The following is a 23,206-nucleotide window of genomic DNA, read 5'->3' as shown; positions in this document are numbered from 1 at the left end:
CCCTGGAAAGCAGGTTGGCCTGACCCGGCGGGACAATCCTGCCTCGGAAAGGCCTTTCTAAAAGCAAACCCATCCCTGAGCTGAGACAGGTGATTTAGGGGTGAGGGGAGCACAGAGGACTCACTGCAAAATTCCAAAGTGATCAATGCTGTTATAGATTCCAACAGGCTCAGGTCCCAAGTCCTCTGGCAGCCCAGCTCGGTGTCCCTGTAACCCAGAGGGAGCCCTGGGTAACAGTGCCTCACAGTGTCTGCCCAGCAGCATTTCAAAATTTCTATGGACCAGGGACTATTCTGTGCCTCCCATTCTTCCCCTTCCCAGATGAGAGGTGATTTTTTTTTTTTTTTTTTTTGAGGCGGGGTCTCACTCTATCGCCCAGGCTGGAGTGCCATTGTGCAATATCCATCCCACCTCAGCTTCCTGAGTAGCTGTGATCACAGGCATACACAACCATGCCTGATAATTTTTGTAATATTTTTTAGAGACAAGATTTCACCATGTTGCCCAGGCTGGTCTCAACTTCCCATACTTAAGGGATCCATCTGCCTTGGCCTCCCAAAGTGCCGAGATTATAGGCATAAGCCACCACTCATGGCCTATCAAATGAGAGGATTATTAAATGTTATTCTGTTACTATTTATTTCACTATTGTATAATGTGTGTGTATGCATGATAACTTGTATTTTAAGTCATACATCTCCAAAGGAGTCATACCCAGGCCTGATAGAAAGACCACCACATGATCTGGACTTTGTCTATGATGGGGCATCGCATTGGAATGGAATTTTTGTTATTTCTCTAAGGAAGGAAAGGTATATAAAAGGAATAAAAGTGAATATTTGTGAGTAAATATTCTTGATAGTTTTTTTTTTTTTTCTTAAGAGACATGTTGCCCAGGCTAGACTTAAACTCTTGGGCTCAAGCAATCTTCCTGCCTCAGTCTTCTGAGTAGCTGTCCCGGGGATGCCAAAATCCATGAATGCTCAAGTCTCTGATATAACATGGCCTAGCATTTACATATAAGCTATATATATCTTCCCGTAGACATTAGACCATTACTAGATTATTTAAGATATGTAATACAGTGCAGATGCTGCATAAATGGTTGTGATACTGTGTTATTTAGGGAATGATGACAAGAGCAAAGTCTGCACATGTTCAGTAGAGACATAACCATCCAGTTTATTTTCTGAATATTTTCCATCTGCTGTTGCTGAATCCACAGATGCAGAGCTCCCGGATATGAGGGCCAAGTGTGCTTTGAGAGTTGGGTGGGTGAGGCTGCTAATGAGTGCAGGGGAACAGGTGTCGATCAGAGGTCCCTGCATTGGGGCATCTGGACGCCCTCTCTTGGGACTTGAGACTCCGTTTGAATGGCACAGGCAGACTCAGCCCAGGTCAAAGTCCACCCCTTGAAGCATCATTTTACCCCAAGCTCTTTCTGGACCCTGGAATTTGGTATCCCCTAGGCCCTGGCAGGAAGGACAGATGAACCAGATTTTAGATAACATGTCTGGAATAGAGTGAGGCCCTACTGTGTGCCCGGCACTTTCCCCACAGGATCCTCTAGCTAGAACATTCAAGGGTCATGGAGAGAAATACCCAGTTAAAATATCAGAAATGAAAAAAGAGATAGCATTAGAGACATAAAAAGACAATTATGTAATAGTATTAGCATTTATATTCTGAGATTCAACAGTAGTGGTCACTTCCTTCCACCCTTATGTGTGTCCCAGACCACCCTGGGCGAGGAGGGCTGAGGTTAGGGAACACCTGTGGATGCTCTGATACTGGTCCTGGGCCTCGGAGGTGACAGTGATGAGGAACTGGGTGCACACATGAGTGGGACAGCCAGGCCTGGCCAGAGAAGGCACACACACGTGCACAGACGTGTTTACCCACGTACACGTGTGCACGCATGCACACAAACACATTGCAGGCAGGCGTGTGGCCGCCTCAGGCAGCGGAGGACCCTGACTCTGGGCCCTGCTGACCCGGGCAAGGCCCCACTGTGATGCGTGCCATGACCTCAGAATGTCACTGGTGCTTAGCACCAATCCGCTGTCCGGCCTGCCTCTGTGTTCTACGGCAGTTACACACGCACAGTGGTATCTGGGAACAGTTTTGTGGACTCGAAGGTTTTCTACCTGAGAGGCATAACGCAGGCCAGCTGATTCATCAGAATCAGGTGAGTGCGACCTGCTCTCTTCCCTCCAGGCTGACTTGGGGACAGTGGCTATGCTGACTTGGGGACAGTGGCTATGGTGTGGGCGGTGTTGGCCTCTGGGCAGCTACCAAGGAGGGCCATCCCTGAGCACCCACCGGGCGCCTGTTCTCCACTGCCTGTGTAGACGATTGGCTCTTTCCTCCTCATGGTGGCTTCACAGAGTGAGTGCCGTTCCCTAGTGTACCCATTCGACAGGTGAGACGTCTGGGGTCAGAGAGGCGGTAACCGGCCTGGGAATCCAGACAGGACCCTGGGTTTTGCTCTCAGCCCTGCCGTGTGCTGTGCTGGAATTCAGGTGTGAACCCTGGGACCTCCCTGCCCTAGATCCCAAGTCTTCCCAGTTTTCCCATCCCGATGGGGCAGAGCCTAGTCCTGGCAGAGCCACTGGGATGGATCCACTGTAGGTGTGGTGGATAGTAGGGTCCTAAGAACACCTCTGTGCCCTAAGCTGGGTCCTGATGGTGGCTGTGGGCCCCACTGGACACACATGGTCCCTTATCCTGGGGAACCTTCTGCCCTTGGGCAGCTGTGGAAAATGAAGGAGCCCTGGAGGGCTGGCTGGGGGAGACCATCTTCCCTTCTCTTCAAAGGGGTCCAGGCACTGGGGTTCTCTCCAAGTATTTCTTGCTCTGTCTGGTCCTCTCGAGGCTTCACCCTCCTTTTGCCCCAAGTGTTCCCAGGAGGGACAGTCCATCCAGGTGTTCTCCAGGATCAAGGACCCACGGTCCTTCCTCAGTGACCCAGGAAAATGAAGCCCCTCCTGTGGGGACAGCTCAGAATGGTGGAGTCCACAGTCCCTCCCCGAGTGAGGGTTTCCACGAGCACAATAGATCATTTTCATCCCCAGACCGGACACCCTCCTGCTCAGCTGGCATTATTCCTAAGGTGGCTTCACTGTTCAGACTGAAGGGCCACGGGAGCCAAAGTGATGAGCGGAGAACAGAGCAGTCAGGAGAGCTCTTGATCCCTGTAGGAAACTGGGCATCTCTGTGGTCCCTGAGCATCTCAGGAGGCCGATTGTACAGAGACCTCTGATCGCTGACCCCAGTCTCCCTCCACATCCCTGGAATAGCCCATCATGGGCCCTTCACCCTTGGCAGGTGGACACCATTCAACCTGCTGGGGCAGGTGTGTCCCCATTTCATGGCAACTGGGGACGACGGGATTCTCTGTCCAGGTCCCACTGTCCTCAAGTCCTTGGGGTGATGCCCACCCCTGCTTGGGACTGGAGACTCTAGAGACTCCTGCAGGTGTGGGGACACTAGGTCTGGCGCCTTTTTACCCGGGGGCGGTGGTGGAATCGGGGTTACACAGCCAACCAGCATCTGGGAGCCTGGCGGGAACAGTTCAGGTGTTCTCCGAAGCTCTCAAGTACAATGTAACTTTTAGATGATTTTGTCTCACAGGATGGTAATCGTAGAGGATGCAGATAGTTTGCAGGCACAGGAGCGAGAGAATATCATCATGAACTATGAGAAGGTACAGGTCGGTCTGCTCCTTGGAGGGAGGTCTCTTCCAGTGAGCCCTGGTCAAAGGGTCCTGGGCTCCCTAGGAGCACAGGGTGGGCATGGGTGGCCACTACCCCCAGGCCCTTGCACCCTTTGCCTTGGACCCCTCACCAAGGCTCCCTCTGGGTTACAGGGACACCGAGCTGGGCTGCCAGAGGACTCGGGACCTGAGCCTGTTGGAATCTACAGCAGCATTGATCACTTTGGAATTTTGCAGTGAGTCCTCTGTGCTCCCCTCACCCCTAAATCACCTGTCTCAGCTCAGGGATGGGTTTGCTTTTAGAAAGGCCTTTCCGAGGCAGGACTGTCCCGCCGGGTCAGGCCAACCTCCTTTCCAGGGTCAGAACTCCTCCCTGGCTCCCCTGCAGGTCCAGCCTGAGGTTGCTGTTAGGCCAGAGGTGCGGGGCCCATCTAGGGAGTGGGTGGGAATGAAGACTGAGCTAGGTCAGGCCCCTGGACTCTCAGCAGTTCTGTCCCTAAGTCAGCACAAGGGGAGCGGAGCAGCCTGAGGGTCTGGCCCTGTCTACTTGGAAACAACCCCAGTGAGATCCAAGTGTTGTGGCTACAGGCTGAGGGGACGCCTGGCCTAGCCTCAGGGCTGTTGTCCAGCAGGTCTCTGAGGGCCCACCTGCCCCTGTCCTCCCTCATTTCCCTAGAGCTACAGCCCTCACTGTCCCCATGGGGAAGATGGAAAGGCATGGAGACAGTGGGGGCTGTGGCCCTAGGGGAATGGGGGAGAAGATGGGCAGGGCCCCATTATGGGCATCTCATGGTGAGGCCAGGGAGGCAGCAGGGCTTGTGGCTAGAGACCCTGGGTCTGGTGCTGGGAAAGGACCTGTGGCCATGTAAGAGGAGCCCAGCCAGGAGCCCATCCCTTAGGGATCATACGATGGAGAGACAGAGGATCCCGGGGGAGGTAGGGTGGGAGCTGATGAGCCGTGCCACTTCTGAAACGCAGGGTGTGTGGGTCAGGTGCAGGGAGAGGCAGGTGGAAGCTGGGAGTCAGAACCTGCAAGGGCCTTGGGGCTGTCAAGTGGGATGGGCCCTGGGTACACCAGGAGTACACCGGGCAGGTCTAAGGGCAGGCTGCCTTGACCCTGGTGGGGAGATGTGGTCACTCCCTGAGGGACTCCTGTCAGGGCCCAGTCGCCCACCCTGGGCGGCCCCCATCCCGTCTCAGGCCTGACATTTCTCAGCTCCAGCAGAAAGTACCACCTCGAGTCCAGGACAGGCAGCCCCATGGTGCAGCCTGACTGCCCCCCACGCCAGGGGCCCCAGTAACCCCGCCCAGGCTGGCCCCGCACTCCTTCTTCTCCCAAGTCCTCCCCCTCCTGGGAGTCAGCCCCACAGGAAGGCCCTTGTCCCCCTTCCCTGTGTCTTTTCCTGGACTGAGCCCTGAGCTAGATGGGGACAGAGCCTGTCCTTTCTGGGGGTTGGGTCTCAGTCTCCGGGAGCTCCAGGCCCTGTGCAGGTCCTCAGTTCTGCCTGGGTTATCTTACAGTGAGACAGAGCTGCCTCCTGCCACTGCTCGGGAGGCGAAGGTAAGAGCCTGATGCATGAGGAGGGGGCTGAACCAGGGATGTGGGGACTGGGCAGGTGGTCGGTGAGGCACAGGAGGCAGCTGGCCTGGGCGGTGGCTGCTGAGGGCAACACGATGTCCCTGGGAGGGGCAGCACTCCCTGCTGGACCTGACCCCAGGTTGCTGTAACTTTGGCAGCTTGATAAGATTCCAAAGTGAGAACCACATTTGTGGCTTGGGGTTGGCTGCCCGCCTGTGTCAGGACCCCACATGGAGGCTGGGACCTGACCTAAGACTGATATGTCTGTGGCCTGAGAATGGCACATCCCAGGGTCCCAAAGCCAGCCCACTGGGGCTCATTTGCTCAAAGGCTCTCAACCCTTCGGGTCTGCCCTTCTCTGGCTCCCTCCAGCTGGGTCCACCGGGGCTCCACAGCCCAAGACCCAGCATCCATGGGCGGCTCCGGGAAGCCTGGCAGCTCCCCTAACGCCAACATTCCTCATTTGACAGCAAATGCGGCGGGAGATAACACGAAAGAGCAAGTGGATGGAAATGCTGGGACAAGTGGGAGACATACAAGAACAGCACAAAGGTAATGTGTGGAGGGAGAGGCCCCGGAACCACTCTGTGCAGAGATAGGGGACAGGCACGCATGGCTGTGACCTGGCACTCTCAGCCTCTCAGAGGGCGGGTGGCACACTGTCCTCGCCCAGAGGACTGCAGGCCTGGTCGGTGGTTTGCCTGCCTATTCATGCGAGCATCACCTTGCTGGGAGGGAATCTGAATCTAGGGCTGGGACCACCCGGAGCTCAAGGCTAGGGATGCCCCGGTGACCAAAGGAAGGAAAAGGTTCAGATCAGAGTCCCGACTCTGAGTGTCCATCCACTCTTTCAATCCTGGGAAGGGAGACCCTGTCCCAGCTTAATGTCACCTCTAACGAGGAATCATTGGGCCAAAACCAACCATTTCCAGAATCCTCGGGCTCTGGTCCTCACTGGGGTTGCCCCGTGGCCTGTGACACCAGGTTGTTTTCTGCCCACAGCTGATAGATCGAGTATATAAGGGCATTCCCATGAAAATCCGGGGCCAAGTGTGGTCAGTCCTCCTTAACATACAGGAAGTCAAGTCGAAAAACCCCAGAACATACAAGGTACGCTCAGCCAGAGCACAACAAGCAGGACAGGCCGTGTCAGGGGCCCAGGTCTCCAGCTGGAGGGAGCATCAAGCCCAGCCTGGGGTTGGGTGGGATGGTCAGATGCACATCCTGAGCACGGACGGTGACATAGTCACCACAGACAAACTCGGCTCTGGTGACCCTCCCCGGCTTCAGTAACAAGCCAAAAAGCAGCTTTGTGCAGAAGGAAACCTCCCTGCTTCCCTCCTTCCCGGAGTGCTGAGTGTGGGCTGACTGCCATTTGGGGCAGGGAGTCTTCCACCTGTTCTGAGGCTGCTTCCTCCTCTTGGCCCTGCCCTACAGGTCATGAAGGAGAAGGGCAAGAGGTCATCTGAACACATCCACCAGATCGACCTGGACGTGAGCGGGACACTAAGGACTCACATCTTCTTCAGGGATCGATACGGAGCCAAGTAAGCCTATGGGAGCCACAGGGTCTCAGCGGAGATGGAGTGAACAAAAGGGATGGGGGCTTCCATGGAGCGGAGGCAGGGTCACCTAGGAGGGATGACAGAGCTGCCAAGACCTCCCCTGACCCAGGGAGCAGCTGGCACCATGAACTGAGCACCTGGTTCCAAGCCCATGGCCAGACTGGAGCATGTGGGGCCAGAAACAAGGAGGACCCTGAGGAGACAGCAAACAAAATCATGCACAATGGTGAAAGGTGCTCTCCCTGACCCAAGGGGACCCATGGTAGGATCCATGGGAGGGTGACGGGATGGAGGGCCCATGAGCCTCTCCAGGCAACACTGACAGCACCAAATGCTGGGACAATTAGGGGTCCTGGAAACTGTCATCCTGGTCTGCTGGGAACGTGACACTGGCACAGCCACTTTGGCAGCCAGTTGGGCAGTGACTCACAAAGCTCAATGGACTTGAACCACGTGTCCCCAAAGTATTACAAATATTGAACCCACTGATTTGAAAACTAATGTCCACATGAAACCTGCATGCCACGTCCACTGCTTGATTCATTATCACTCACACAAGGAGCCTTCGGGGACAGTCTTCAACATGGGAATGGGGAGAGTCAGGCTGGTCCTCCCTTCAAACGGAAGACCCAGTGAGAAAAGGGAACGAGCCAGTGATGCCCGCACGAACGTGGGTGGATCCTAGATGCATTTTGCTGAGGGAAAGAAGCCAGACCCAATAAGCTACCACGTAGGATTCGCATTCCTAAGCCATTCTGGAAAAGGCCAAACCATAGGGACTGAGAAGCAGTCTGGGTGGCCAGGGGCTGAGGGATCAGGGAGAGGCCGGGTGCATAGGGGCCACCCTGGAGACTTGGAAGATGAAGGAGTCGTTTCAGGAGGGGCTAGAGCAGTGGCCGGGAGACTCTGCCCATTGGTTTAGAACCATGGAGGAACTGTACATCCAAAGACTGAGCTGGCGTGTGTGCAAACTGAAAAAAAAACTCATTCAGTGTGAAAAGGATCAGGCAAGTCACTGTACAACTGGGCTATCTGCATGTCACAGATGTGGATTTTACTGAAATATTTCCTCAAAGTCAAAGACCCTGAAGAGCTCACTGCTTATCTGGTGAATCATCTGAACCTGAAATGGGATTTGTTGTTAGGCTTTGTAGACAAACTGAAACTAACAGCATCTGCACGAAACAAACAAAAGCCTCATTTCTCTGTTTCCTAGGCAGCGGGAACTATTCTACATCCTCCTGGCATATTCGGAGTATACCCCGGTGAGTATTCCCGGCAGTGACGTTCCCGGGCAGTATTTCCCTATTCACAGGAGTGGGTGTCTGGTGCGGTGCCGTCGCTTCTTTTAAAGTTAGTGTTTGTGACCCACCAGGATATAGGAGGTAGGACTCCAGCTCACTGCTGGCATAAACCTCCAAGCAAGGGGGTGGCCTCAAGGGGTCAAGCTGAGACACAAAGGAGTCGGGGCATGGACTCCTGCTGTCACCTGGGTCTGACCATCACTTCTCAGGACAAGAAATGACGCCCTCCTCCTGGGGCTGCCCCAAAGCCCAGGAGCTTGGCAGGGTGGCACCTGGGATGGTGCCATCAGGAGACATTTTGGACAAGGTGCTGAAGTGCCTAATGGACTTGGCTCTTGTCATGAAATGAATTTGCACTCTGAGGAAGCCTCTTCTTCAGAGGAAGCCTCCCCAGTCACCTCTGCCCTCTCCAATGACATGAGTCCTCCCAGGTGACCTCAGTCCTCCCAGGTGATGTCCTTTCACGGTGACTCTGGCTCTTGCAGGAGGTGGGCTACTGCAGGGACCTGAGCCACATCGCAGCCTTGTTCCTCCTTTATCTGCCTGAGGAGGATGCATTCTGGGCACTGGTGCAGCTGCTGGCCAGGGAGAGGCACTCCCTGCAGGGTAAGTGAACAGCTGCCCAAGGGACCTCATGCAGTCAGACCCAGGGACGGCCACCCTGGCCAGATGATCTCAGCTTTCAGCCAAGGCACCTTCCTTGGCCAGCTCCTTGGGAGTCTTTAGGATGTCTCTGCTGAGGGTCCCACAGGAGTCTACAGCTGACCCCCAAAGCCCAAGTCAGACGACTTTCATCCCCATCAGCGGAGGGCATCTCATCCTCCCCGTGGCCACCCTCTGTGTCCTGCAGCCACGCCCTCCAGCTCTGATTGTGTAGCTGACTCTCCAATCCCTGAGAGTCCTCCTGCCCTCCAGTTGCTGGGGTCCTGTTGCCCTTGGTGCCCACAAATGGGCCGACCAAGCCCAGGTGGCAGCATCTCCCCAACCCGTGTCCCCTGGCCCGACCTCACTTCCAGGAGACGACCAGGAAGCCCAGCACCCATCCTGTTCTTGCCGCCATGTGGTGGCCTCAAGTCATGCTTGCCCTTTTTGCACCCTGGTCCAGGAGGGTGTCCAGCCAGGCTCCAGGGGATGTTCCTGACCCACGTCCCCAGGGCAAAGGCAGCATGGTGGGGTCATCAGGTGGGAGGGTGAAAGGCTTTCAGGTTTCGGGTCCTCTGTAGCTGCCCAGCTTTTCCTGCTGATGGCTCCACATCTTGGGGGAAGGCTCTGATTTCTTGATGGGCTGGGGGCTTCTCAGGATTCCACAGCCCAAATGGCGGGACAGTCCAGGGGCTCCAAGACCATCAGGAACATGTGGTACCCACGTCGCAACCCAAGACCATGTGGCATCTGGTGAGTTGATGGCGTCTGGTGACCAAGCTTGGGCTCTTCCCCAGAGACTCTGCCTCCCGTGGGGCTGGAGGAACGGGGACTGGAGTCCCTGGTGGGGCTGGTGACTGGCTGAGTCCAGCCAGGGCCTGACCTGGGACGTCGGGTTCTCCATGGGCGGGGAGTTGGTTTCCTTTCCTGCCCTGGAGGAGACAGAGGCACAGGGATGGGGGCCCAGCTCCCGCAGAGCAGCGCAAAGGGCAGTATGTCCACCGGGAGTGTGGAAAGGGGACGGTGTTGTGTTGTGGGGAGCCCTGGACACCGCCCAGTGTTCTGCACTAGGGGAAGGGTCTTCAGAGGCCCTGGAAGAGGGAGGTTTTTAGGGCAGCCCAGGGGCCCCTGAGCACCTCTGTTCCTCCCATCAGGACAAGGAAGGTCTTTGCACGCAGGGTTCCTCGTTTGGCTGGCTTCTCCAGATGTTGAATGACGGGGTAAGAAGGCACAGGGAGACCCTGGCTCAGGGACCCTCCTTGCCCTGCAGTGCCCTGCTTCCCCAGTCCAGGGGTCTGGCTCACCCACAGCCCACAGGAGGCTCCGCCCACAGGGGGGCCCCACAGGACACCCAAACAAAACCCTCTGCCCAAGAGGGGTCATCCCAGGGCAATGACTGGGGCTCAGGACCAGCCTTATAGGCAGACTGGGCCGAGACCTGACTTGGGAGGGATCAGGGAAGCCTCATGCCCTGGGCAAGGCCCTCTCTCCAGGAGCCACATCCCCCTCCAATGAGTGCCCCCCATGAGGAGCTGCAAGACCTTGTCTGACCCAGCGTCCTGGAGGGCTCAGGAAACCCTCATGGCGAAGGTCACTGACTCTGGGGACTGAAGCCCCAGTGGGCTCAGCTCGAGCCACCAGCCCCAGCCTGGAAGGGCTACAGTCTCCCACACCTGCTATCCCCACAGATCTCTCTTGGGCTCATCCTGCGCCTGTGGGACGTGTATTTGCTGGAAGGAGAACAGGTGTTGATGCCGATGACAAGCATTGCCTTTAAAGTTCAGAGGAGTAAGTCTCCATGTGCCCAGTGGGGCCTGGGGAGCCCTGGGGTCAGACCCCGACTTACCCGAGGGCAGCTTCCTCACACTGTCCTCATGATTCTCTGTTCTGGCCTAGAGGGAGGTCTGGCCAGGTGGGCTGGGCAAGGCACAGTGACACCGAGCCCGTCCCCCACATGACCCAGATGAAAGTAGTGTTGTGAGCACTTCCCTACCCACTTCCCCCGGCCACAGTCTCCTGTGCACATCTGAACCCCTGGGGTGGGCTCAAAAGGTTCCCGCATCGCCTAGTGGGAGGCTGAAGTGGCCATGGGGTATCAGCTGTGCCCCCTCCCAGGGAACTCTCCTCTCCTGATGTCCACCCTGTCCCTAGAGCGCCTCATGAAGACGTCCAGGTCTGGCCTGTGGGCACGGTTTCGGAACCAGTTCTTCCATACCTGGGAGTTGGATGATGACTCTGTGCTCAAGCATCTTAGGGCCTCTACGAAGAAACTAAGAAGGAAGCAAGGGGACCTGCCACCCCCAGGTGGGCTCCAGTGCCATGTCCCCTCCCATGTCACCTTCTGGGGCAGTCAATAGTGTAGGAGTGCCTGGGACCCACAAATCTACTACCTGGGCCTTCCTCTTCACCTTTTCTTCCTCCTCCTCCTGGACTCTAAGAAAGTACAGGAGGCCCACCAGTCCTCAGGGTAGGCACTCAGTGCGTGTGTACTGGATGTGTTGTGCACGCAGGAGGAGGATGTGGGCATGACCCTCCAACAAGCCCCCTCCCACATTCCACAGTGTCTCTGTCTCCCCATCACAAGGCCGTCAAGGGCACTCAAGAAGCCAGACCCATTTGTGGGAAACCCCACCCCTCCCTGCAAGCACCCACAGCCTCAGAGAGCAGCAGAAGCCCCTCACTGCTGCACGCTCCTCCAAGGTTGCCAGAACAAGCCTTGAGCCAGGGAGACAAGGGAATCGGGTGTCCCTGACCCCAGAACATTCAGGGAGAGGGCACAGGCAGGACCCCGGACGAGAGCTAGAGCCAAGAATTCAGGCAAATGTGAGAACAGTCAGTCCTGGCATGGACTGGGCAACCCAGGAGGGCAGAGGGTGACCCATGTCCATGTCCAATCACCCACTGTGGAGATGGGTCCCCATGTGAGGTGACAAGGGGCTGGGTGACATCCAAGTTCCCTCCCACCTGAGTTCTCACTGGGGTCTATATCCCTGGTCCAACAGCCCTGGGATGAGGGTGTGTGGTAGGAATCCCTCAGCCAGTCCGAACCCTGGGGGCAGTCCTAGGAGCTGCCTGTCATGCCCTGACAGCTTCCCCATGGCAGGTGGCACACACCCCTCCCTCTGGTATCAGCAGACTACAGGTGTGTCCTCAGTGTCAGGCCCCGAGGGCCCCACAGAGACCACGAGGACTCCAGAGACCCAGGCAGGTGGGGCCCAGCCGGAAAGGCCTGTATGGTCTCATTAGAGACACTGACCACGACTGTTTTCCTTTCAGCCAAACCCGAGCAAGGGTCCTCCGCACCTAGGTCTGTGCTGGCTTCAAGTGGCAGGACGACCCTCTGCAAGGGGGACAGGCAGTCCCCTCCAGGCCCACCAGCCCGGTTCCAGCGGCCCATTTGGTTAGTTTCCCCACCATGGGCACCTCGTTCTTCCACACCCTGTCCTGGTGGGGCTGTCCGGGAAGACACCTACCCTGTGGGCACTCGGGGTGTGCCCAGCCTGGCCCCAGGCTCAGGGAAGACCTCAGGGTTCCTGGAGATTCCTGGAGTGGAACTCGATGCCCCGGCTGCCAACGGACCTGGATGTAGGGGGCCCTTGGTTCCCCCATTATGATTTCGAACAGACCTGCTGGGTCCGTGTCCCTTCTGAATGTGTCCTGGACGGCCTCGGGACATGTGGGACAGGGCCAGCTCTAGAAGCCCACGGGGACCCTGACACCAGGCCCTGCCCAGGCCCATCAGGACTGAGGGAGGCCAGGAGATATCCCACTACAACAGGGCATCCCATCTATGGACAAGAGACTTGCACCCAATTTCTACAATGGCACCATATCCCAGGAAGACCAGCTGGCCACCTGCTGGCAGGCGGAACACCCTGCGGAGGGGGTGAGATTGGCTTTCACTGCACTGAGCCACAGTGTGGACATGGACTTCCAGCCCTGCACTGCACCCAGCACTGATTCCAACCAGGGCACCCCCTTCGCAGCTGGTGACGAGCAGCAGTGCCCTCCCACCTCAGGGCCTTGCCTCTGCCACCTCTACTTGGAAAATTCTCAGTTCCCTCCAGGCTTCCAGAAGCATCTGGGGCAGGGCTCATGGCTGGATAATTTCCCGAGGCTTAACAACCCAAGCAAACTTCACGTCCTCGTTTTATTTTTTGTTAAATGTATGAAAATTTATTAAGAAAGTGTGCAGCTCGAAAGACATTCACAGATGGAACACACCAGCCCCCAGATCACAAAGTCAACCATGTCCAGCCCCTCCCAGCACCCCCAGCCGTGTGACCAGCTTTCTGAATTCTGACGACACTGTGAGCCTGCCTTTGTACTTTCAACTCATAGACGGTTAACCCCTTCATGTTTTAAAATAAATGTTTTCTGTTGAAATTATTTTAGATATAAAAGATTGAAAAGGCGACTACAGTGTCCTCCTACACCTTCCATTCAGCTGCCCCTAATAATGACGTTTTGCAGTACCATGGCACATAAGAAATTTAGACTGGGTGTGGTGGCTCACACCTGTAATCCCAGCAATTTGAGAGGTCGAGGCAGGACGTTCAGGTTCACTTGAGTCTAGAAGTCTGGGACCAGCGTGGGAAACACAGGTGGACCCTGTCTCTAGAGAAAAGTCTAAGAAATTATCCAGGCATGGTGGCGTGTGCCTATGGTCCCATCTAGTCGGGAGGCTGAGGCAGGATTGCTGGAGCCCATGAGTTCCAGGAAGCAGTGAGCCATGATTGCACCACTGCACTCCAGCCTGGTTGACAGAGTGAGACTTTCCCTCTTAAAAAAAAATAAGAAATTTAACGTGGGTACAACCCTATTAACTAAATAATAATGTGAACTATTATCTAAGGTTACTAAGGCTAGAATGATCCCATTTTTGCCTAACTTCTCATACCTGTCCCAAGATCCCACTTCGGACTCACCCTCTGCCTTCGGCTCATGTCTCCTCAGCTTCCTCCAGATGGTCCAGCAAACACACACCTGGGCTGAATGGTAGAGCTGATTGCTCGTACACAAAGGTAGACCTGTGGGCAGGGGTTTTCAAACTTATACAGTAAATGAGTTTTCCATGGTGTTCTGGAGAGCACACTTTGAGAAACACTTTGACAGTGAATCCAGGCCCCAGGATCCATCAGCTGCTCTAGTGAATTTTGTGGAAGCTCAGTGAACACCTGCTCTGCAGGGTGCATGTGAAAGGGGCAAGGATGAGTAAGCTGCAGATAAAGAAGACAGGACACAGGGGGTCTGTCTAAGCTCTATCCCCTGCCTTCAGCACTGACGGATCAAATCCAACTCTTAGGGAATGGTGGCCACCTGCTGGGCCAGTTCCAGGCTCTGAGGATCTGAGAGTGAGTGACGCAGAGCCAGGCCTTGCCCTTGGGGAGCTCTCCAGCATACACCTCCCTCTATCCTCCCAGCACCCTGCAAAGCAGGCGTCAATGTCATTGTTAATGCACAGAGGAGGAACCTGACTGTTAGACAGGTTCATGGGTTTTCTAGGGTTGCACGGTTTCTGGGAGACGGATGTGACCCTGAGGACAGGGCACAGACCAGTGTAATGCCAGGTTGGAATGAGCTGTGATCTGTGCCATGTAGAGGCCTAGGCCAAGGTGGGAGTGACTGATGACCAGGTCAGCCAGGTCGCTGAAGACACTCTTGGGTCCTCACCTGCTGGCTCCCAGGAGTCCGGAACTGCCAGGAGAGTGGTGGCAGGTCCCCCATCTTTAGCTGGGTGTGCCTGGATAGAGCAGCAAGGTGAGGGCACATTTCCCCGGCCATTCCCTCCAGGCGTCAGCTGTGACCTGCTCATTCCAATTTTGTGGAAATATTTCCACACACACAGAATTGCAAGTAGCAGTGGACGTGGTGAGAGGCGTTTGGACATGGGATAGGCAGTATTTTGGAGGCGGAGCCTCCAGGACTCGCCGATGGGTTAGCTGCACGGCTTGAGTGGGGAAGGAGAATCCAGGATGATGTGTTCAAATCGGTCCATTCACTTCTTCTGTGCCACGCCTGTGCTGGGCACTGGAGAGACAGATGAGCCCAGGAGTCCCGGCTGGGGGAAGGTGTGGGAGGAAGCCCAGAGTTTCTACTGGGAGCTGAGGGCTTATGTCCACCTCAGTGCCATCCAGGTTCTCTGTATGGACAAGTATAAGCTGAGCTGCCTGGAGGAGGAGCAGCTGCTGTTGGTGGTGACCAGCACGTTCCGGAATGGAGACTGCTCTGGCAACAGAGAGGTGGGTGGCCTGAGGTCTGGATGGTCTAGAGGGTTTTAGGGCCCAGGAGGACCCAGGAAAGGGTCTGGGGGATGCAGGACATCCTACGGACGGCGATTGGAAGTCAGTGCTCAGGTCACTCCAGGTCACTCAGGTCATTTGCCGGCCTCTGTCATAATTATTGCCATATGAGAGTGCCACCTTTCCTATGACATATTTTATGTATTTCTCTGAATGGCCTACTTGTTCGTATTTACAAATTCATGTTTAAAGGAAATTTCTATCACTCTCACAAATGGAAAGTCAGCAAAATATAAATTCAATGAAAACAAAATGAAGTCAATGAATTTTAGCTAGATACTATTCCCTGACCAAGGCCTGCTGGTGGTGTTAAAACCAGGGTTTGAATTGAGATGTGCCAAGTTTCTGAGTTTCCTCTCTTTCCCCCACACCAGGGCTCCTGAGTACTGCATTACTGACACCAGGGCCAGACAGTTCTTTGTGACGGGGGCTGTCCTGCGCCTGGCAGGATGTTTAGCAGCTTCTCTGGCCTCCACCCACTGGAAGCCAGGGGAATGCAGAAGAGGCTGCTCCTTCTCCCATTTCATCCTCAGGACAGTATCTGACATAACTGTTGTGTCTTTTATTTGTAAATGAACAAAACGAGATGCAGAAAGGTTTAAGTGAGTTACCTAAGAACACACAGACAGCAAGAGGTACAATAGAAAGTGAACACAGGTGTCCACATGGGACGACAACAAAGTTCAGGTTCCAGCTTCCTGTGAGTCTCTCATTCCAACAATTACCATCGTCTGGATACGAGCTGAAGTACAGGAAACCTGGGGCTGAACTCTCCTCCCATCAGGCCTAGGAGCCCAGACCAGAATCCCAGCCCATGGTCTCCCAGTCAGGCCCACTGGAGTGAGCTGGCATCCACACTAGCCTGGTTTCCCAAAGCTACAGGGATGCCAGTCTCACTGCGGATGAACAAAATGAAGGGCATTTGCTTCTCCTGCAGGCTGTCGGTATTTAACACAGATTCCTTTTCTTGCTCTCTTCTCCTGCAGCACAAAACAGAGTGGTCCACCCTCCTGCCAGTGTCCCAAGGCTCTGTTGCGAGTTCTCTTTAATTTCTCCCAGTCTCGCAGTGCACCCTACCCTCGTCTCCCTGGCAACTTTTCTGCTCTATCCTCTCAACATCTGGATCCCAAGAACTCTTGGGAAGCCCCTTAACAAGCTACATCCCAAATTGTCCTTCCCCCGTGTCCTCAGCCAGTGCCCAGGCCTAAGTTGCTCTCCTGGAGTGACTTACTTTCCTGCCCAGTATGGTTTCATCATCTGTAAATTGGGGATAATTAAAGTCTTGATCCTGATATTTGACTCTCAAAGCAGAAGTAGCAAGCTCAGCCAAGTCACTTAAACAAGAGGAGATGTTCCTTTTGAACCAAAAGGGTACTGGCCACTAGGGCCACTCCTTTTTCTCTCAGGCCTCTCTGGCACACCCTTGGCTCAGCCAAAGAAGAGACTCAGGCCGTGCTTCTGTGCTGTCAGGATAACATAGGTACCTAGTCCTTGACCCTGCGACTTTAACAGTTTCCTTCTGTGGCTCCGTTCTACAGCTTCAGTGACACAAGGTGGCTTTGCTCAAAATAGCCTTTGATAGGTTAAGTGACTCCTCTGCCACTCTAAGTCTGTTTGGAACAGTTCTAAGTAAGAGATGTTTATTCCTCTGATCCCGAGGAAGGGAAGAAAAGGCAATGACACTAACCATGTGTTGGACTTCAGCCTCTGGAAAACCCTGGTATTGGCTGCTGCCAATGCAACCTGGGATAGCGTCACAAACATCAAGCGATGCCAGGAGGCCCTGCTTCATTCAGGGAGCAGGGAGTCGGGATAGGCTTGCATATCTGTTCTTATTCAGCAGAGACACTTCCTCTTTATCTATTTCTGGGTGAGAACCAGCACCATTTCCCTGGTGACAGGGGCCCCAGCTACGAACCATACAGGGTAGGATGCTACCCTACCCTAGACATCCAGCAGGGAAAATGCCATTTTGCAGATGCAGGAGTGGTTAGAGTTTGAAATGTTCATGCTGAACTACAACACCACGTGGGTTCTCAACTGTTTATGAGTTTCTGCGCTCAGGCACATAAGGCCCCAGCAGAAGCAACCTGAGAGTGGACCTGAAACGGCACGGCTATGTGTGTCTGCTGGGGAATCACAGAGAAGGTTTCTGTTCAATATGGACCTTAGGGCCAAGTTAGCCTGGCTCCAATCCCAGCACCGCCACTCACAAGACTTCACTGTCAGCAAATCACTTTGTTCTCTGAGTTCCAGCTCCCTTGTTTCTCTAATGGGAATTGGATAGCTCACTATAACCTTGCTTCTGTGCAACTGGCACACATGAGTTGCTTGCTAAGTGTGAAAATCCCTCTTCTCCTTCTCTTTCCCTGCTGATCAACAGATGTGGCCAAAAGCTGACTTTAGCCAAAAGTTTGAGACCAGCCTTACCAACATGGAGAAATGCCATCTTTACTAAAAATACAAACAATTAGCACATGCCTGTGGTCCCAGCTACTCGGGAGGCTAAGGCAGGAGAATCGCTTCAACCCGGGAAGCGGAGGTTGCAGTGAGCCGAGATCGCACCATTGTACTCCAGCTTGGGCAACAAGAGAAAAACTCTTTCTGAAAAAAACAAAACGAACAACAAAAACATAAAGTAATATTTAATAGGAACTTACAAACAGAAGCCATGTCAGTGTCTGGTGGTGGAGAGATGAGATCGTGGATCCCCGCACCATTACCCTGCAGACCCAGGGCTGATATACCACAGGGAAAGGGTATACATGATTCAGAAGTGATGTGTAAGACAATTAAAGTATGATAACAGCAAAGCTGTTTTGACCTAAGGGCAGGATTTACAGTAAGTATGTGCTCTTACACACGGAATAATAGACAAACTGGAAATCTTAACGGTCTTCCCAGAGCAGAGGTTAACCTGAAGTCAACAAGGTAGATTAGCATCCAACATGGAGTTGCTTTGGCCTCCACATAGCGACTTCAAGAAATTAAGAATCCCTAAAAGTAGCAACTCTCTTTAGGAGTACAGTGGAGGGCGGCGGCAGTGGTGGTCGTGGTGGTGTTGGTAGAAGAAAGAGGTTAGACTGACTTGTCAAAGTGATGCAACTAATGAGAATTTACAATGTCTTAATCAGCTGCTGCAACAAAAGTCAATTGTCCCAAAGCTCAGTGACTTGAAATAACAATAGTTCTCATGAATCTGTCAGTCAGCTAGGGGATCAGAAGGGGGACAGCTGATTTGTCGGTCAGCTAGGGGGTCAGAAATCCAAGTCTTACTGGTTTAACTGGTTATTCTTTGCTGGTTATGCCTCCCTATGTGAAATCCAAAACTGGTGTATGTGAACAGCAAGAGGCTTTTCTCCAAGTGGTGATTCCGGGACCAGGCTGCTTCCATCTTGTAGTCTTCACCAGCTTCAATGCGTGGCTTCCAAGACAGCTTGCTTATGTGCTTCATGCCAGCAATAGGAAGGAGAGAGTGGAAGGCTGTGCATGGGGAGCAGGGGAGTTCGGGGTCTCACCCTGGAAGTGGGGTGCATCACTTCTGCTTATATTCCATTAGCTAGAACTCAATTGCATGGCCATGGCAAACCAATAGCAAAGAAAGCTAGGAAATGTAAGCTACTGTGTCCTCAGAAAGAAGAAATGAGTCTGCTAAACAGCCAGCCAGCCTCTGCCACTCATATAGAGGCTTTCCTCCCCAACTGTGGCTAAAGTGAAAAAGGCTGACCAGCTAGTTACCAAACTTAGTGGTCAAGCATTCCATGGAGTCATCCTCGTAACGAGAATGTTCTTCTGAACATTCAGAGCCTGCGGAGCAGCACAGCTGGTATTTGGAGCAGCTTTTGCAAAAGGAGAAATAAAATCTTAGATACGAAAGATGGATCAACATTTCTGAGAACCTGTAATACAAGAAGACTTAAGTTTTTTTCTTTCTTTTTTTTTTTTGTTCTCTGACAGGTTTATTAGCTTTCATGTTAATGTATGTTTTTAAACCCTGCAACCTTTTGTCAAGTTCTTTCCACATCAAGAGGCCATGAGGTACAGTAAAGTGGCTTGACTCAAGCCACATAAAGATGGTGACCTGAAGCCCTAGCCTGCCTCCTGTAACAATGTGAGGCTGTTTTGGGTACATGCTGTAATAACACGACTATCACAGGAACAATGAAGCAGAGAAGCAGAAGGTGCCTACACAGTTTTACCTAAACATCTTGTTTGTTAGGATGGAGCTGACGCGCCCATACTGGCAGTCAGGAACAATTAGCACAGAGTAGTTCTGAAAAGGAGGAAGAATTCACAAAGCATCAGTTATGGGTGCAGGGAAGTCGCCATCTGCCAACGGGCACCAGAGTGTCACTGCACTGGAAGGGGAAACCGAGTGGGCTGGATGAGATCCAGGGGCCTCTCTGCCCACGTTCAAAGTCAGTAGCTGCTCTGCCTGCCGGCATCACAGTGTCAACACATTTTGTGTGTGTCTCAGTCTCACACCCAAGACAGTAAAAACAATTGACGTAGGAACAAGGGGAATGGATGAAGAACGGTACACGCTTATTCTAAAGCAGGAGAGCCTACAGATTGTCATCAAAGCTCATATCTTATCTCTTTCCTAGAGGCCTCCAAACCGTCTCCCTCTCCCTCCTCCAGAATCCAAGGGATGAGCCCGTTTCCCTTTATGAGACAAGGTGGAGCAGCACCTCTAGTTTTTGGCTGCTCATGGCCTCAGAGTTGCTGTTTGGAAAGGAAAAAGAGCAGCAGGAGCAGCAAAGAAAAGTACTAGGGCAGCACCTTTAGGTTAGAAATAGATTCCACAGTGAAAAGCACAAGTATAATGTGCATTAAACAGAGAAGGGCCTCAGTAGAACAGTCACAATATGCAAGTGTGTCCCATTCGTTTACAATATCAGGATTCCAGGAGCTGCCAGAAATAAGTCATCTCATTAACATACCTCCCCGCAGTTCTGATGTCTGGCTATGAGTAAACAAGGCCTACGTTTGTTTCTCTAAAATTTAGAATCTTAAACTAAATCCTTTATTTCAAAAACAAACATAAAATAATTTCCCAGGCAGAGAAAAGGTTTGAGATGGAAGCTTTCTTGTTAGCAGTCCCTTCCTGCATAAATGGGGTTGGATAAAGAGGGGAGAGAGAATGGCCAAGGGTATGGAAAGCTTTCACAATGCATGCCGAGTGTGAAGTGACACCCCCAGCAGATGGGGTTTATCATCTTTACTTAGTCACACAACATCAAGGACTGGTTAGTTCCAGGGAAGGGCTCCATTTCATCCCCTGGGTCAGTTCTCTTTCCCCGCATGCTCCACAATGCAGTAGAACCAAACAACACATTCACCTACAATAGAATGTTTAAATAACACCTGTCCAATAACTGCCCTTACTTCTTTGTGCTGTCGGGAAAAGAAAACAACAGAAAGCAATAAAACCCAAACCCTTTGGCAAGCCAGCCGGTGCCTATTCTCCTAGGGCATTTTTAGTGGAACTTCAGCTGGGCCTTGCCCTCCTCCCAGTATCAGTGAGGAAAGTGGCAGCGGGACAGGTTTGCTCATGTGCACTGCAGTAGAAAGAGAAACCAAACACGATTCGGGCCACAGGTGGATTCTGGCACATTTTTAGATTAGATTGGTTAAAAACGTCATGTTGTGCACAGGATGCAGGCAAAGGAGTTTATTTTTTTTTTTGAGGGATGTAATGCCCGAAGGCAGCATGAACGGTCCGATCTACCCTTGGGGAGGAGCTCCCTGTGTAAGGACAGAGAAACTAGGGGGCCTCGAGGAAAGTGTTGGTTCGGAAGATGGAGGAGACAATCTTTCCGGTGGCATTGATGGTGCCTTCGCTGTCTGAGCTGGACTCGGAGTCGCTGCTCCCAGAGTAGGCGCCCAGGCCCGGGAGGATGCCGATACAGACTGCAGCAGAGGGGCAGTGGATGGAGGGGCCACTCAGGGAAGTGTTTCCGAGAGACTTGCAGGATGAGGGCTCTTGATTCTTGTCATCTGGCTCAGGGTCCGGTTTCAGTCTTTTCACACTGTGGCCACTCTCTGAGCTCTTATGCTTCACAGCTCCTGCCAACAGCTTTGCCTGGGAGAACTTGTTCTTGGTTTCTATGGGCTTCACAGTCAGTTTCTTTTCCACTTCCTTCTTGTTCTCTTGAGAAATTCCAACCTTCTTGAGGTTATTTCTGTATTCCTTCAGTTCTTTCAGTTCCTCTTCTCTTCGTTGTTTTTCTATTAGTTCCTGCTGTCGAGAAACCTCATCAAGGAAGTTGGTCTCATCTTCATCTAAGCCTCTTACCATGTTTTTGAATTTGAACTGTTCCTCATAGTCCTGCTGTTTCCTGTCCTTCTGTTCCTGTAGTCTTTCATACAGAGAGCGAGGGTCACAAACCTCCTCTGGACATTCTTCTGGATCTTCAGGTTTTGGAACTTTCTCCCAGTCTTCTTGCCTCCTTTTGCGCCGTTCATCTAGTTCTGCCTCAGACACAAACCTCTTTTTGATAATAAGGTTACCATCATCCCCTCCATCCATAATGAAACAACCAATCTACCGGCGCGCGGGAGGCGAGACCAAGTTTTTTTCAAGTTGGAAAGAGGAGGTAAAATGTTATTATAATCAAATATGGGATTTTCCCTACATCTGAACATGCCAGGAGGCTTTTTACCCTACGAAGTCTCTACTTGCTAACATTTCAGGTAGTGTGATTGAATGAGGAATTCTAGATAGTTCTGTGAAGATTGGGAGAAGAAGAAAACAGGATGCCAGTCCTTGTTCCTAGGCCAAGACCTGAGCCCTGTAAAATTTTTTTTTTTTTTTTATACGGAGTCTCGCTCTGTCGCCCAGGCTGGAGTGCAATGGCAGGATCTAGGCTCACTGAAAGCGCCGCCTCCCAGGTTCACGCCATTCTCCTGCCTCAGCCTCCTGAGTAGCTAAGACTACAGGCACCCACCACCACGCCCGGTTAATTTTTTATATTTTTTAGTAGAGACGGGGTTTCACTGTGTTAGCCACGATGGTCTCGATCTCCTGACCTTGTGATCCGCCCGCCTCGGCTCTCCAAAGTGCTAGAATTACAGGCGTGAGCCACCATGCCCAGCCGAGCCCTGTAATATTCATATTTGCATCTAAAATCAGGTAAACAGCAGTGTGTAAGGAAAAGTAATAAACAGTGTCATGTGAAGGAGAGAGGTTGGGATTTGAAATCAGAAAGAGTTGGGGAACTAAGTTGTGTAAACCTGGGCAAACTATTGTCTCTTCATGTGTGAAATGAAGACAGCCTCTGATAATGTTTTTGATCTTTAAAGGGGGTGGAGATAGGAGATGTGGGGGAAGGGGATAAAATCTGGCACAGAGTGCCAGTATATGCCAGTTCCTTTCTCCCTGTCCCATTTCTCTGTCATTCAATGTGGCCACCATTCTTTCGTTGTCTTTATTATTAGGTGGAAGAAGCTGTTTCCCTTGGCTTAGAAAGCTTGTTTGAAAATACTTAATGCTAAACACAGGTCTACAGAATCCAGAAAGGTCAGCTTCCTATTGGGACTTAAGCTTCCAAATACCTGTGTCGTGAGCCAGGACGCACATGCTGGGAGGGAAGACGAAAATCTCAGCCCATCTCTGCCCATCTGTGTTGTCATCAGAGGAAACTTCCCCCAGCAACATGATGTTGGTGTTAAATAACTTGTCCTCGGTCACGCAGCTACTAAGTTGGAGTCAGGATCTGAGTCCAGGTGATCTGGGTCCTGAGCTCAGATTCTTAGGCTGACTCGCTACACTACTGGGTCTGGTACAAGCTAAAGAGGTGTAGGTGGAAGGACGCATGCTTATTGTGGGGTCCAGCTGTCTCCTGCAGGCCCCTCCCAGCAACCCAGGTCTTGGTCTCATGCTCTAGTTTCAGAGCATAAGGAGTAGCGGAGCTGATATTTGGAAGAGTTGAGTACTCACAAGCCATTGCTGATAATCACCCTCTCATGTTGTAAAGGCTCTCACTGGGAGCAGGAGCCCTTTGGGTGGCGACTGTCCCCTGTAGACAATCACAATGCTCTTTGTCACCTTGTGAGGAAATTATTTAAGATAGTGATTTTATTGACCCTCTGCCTGC

At 52.7% G+C, this 23,206-nt stretch overlaps 2 pseudogenes across 2 annotated transcripts; one reads left to right on the top strand and one right to left on the bottom strand.

Annotated features, from left to right (window-relative positions):
• The first annotated feature begins 2,840 nt into the window (after nt 1–2,840).
• LOC104679591 lies at nt 2,841–13,186 on the top strand (annotated as a pseudogene). Its single transcript, XR_004054848.1, has 15 exons — nt 2,841–3,112; nt 3,634–3,706; nt 3,869–3,951; nt 5,237–5,276; nt 5,765–5,846; nt 6,297–6,404; nt 6,732–6,841; nt 8,076–8,124; nt 8,649–8,769; nt 9,464–9,558; nt 9,960–10,025; nt 10,494–10,593; nt 10,957–11,109; nt 12,082–12,445; nt 12,633–13,186. The product of XR_004054848.1 is annotated as a TBC1 domain family member 3B-like (transcript).
• A 6,913-nt stretch (nt 13,187–20,099) lies between these two features.
• Nucleotides 20,100–21,674, bottom strand: LOC104669242 (annotated as a pseudogene). The gene has a single exon (XR_748961.2). The product of XR_748961.2 is annotated as a PSME3-interacting protein pseudogene (transcript).
• Between the last annotated feature and the right edge of the window lie 1,532 nt (nt 21,675–23,206).

The sequence above is a fragment of the Rhinopithecus roxellana genome, chromosome 19 (genome assembly GCF_007565055.1).
Source record: "Rhinopithecus roxellana isolate Shanxi Qingling chromosome 19, ASM756505v1, whole genome shotgun sequence".
NCBI classification, from domain to species: Eukaryota; Metazoa; Chordata; class Mammalia; order Primates; family Cercopithecidae; genus Rhinopithecus; species Rhinopithecus roxellana.
The sequence above is the reverse complement of the archived record's forward strand: the minus strand, read 5'-3'. Positions and strand labels throughout refer to the sequence as shown.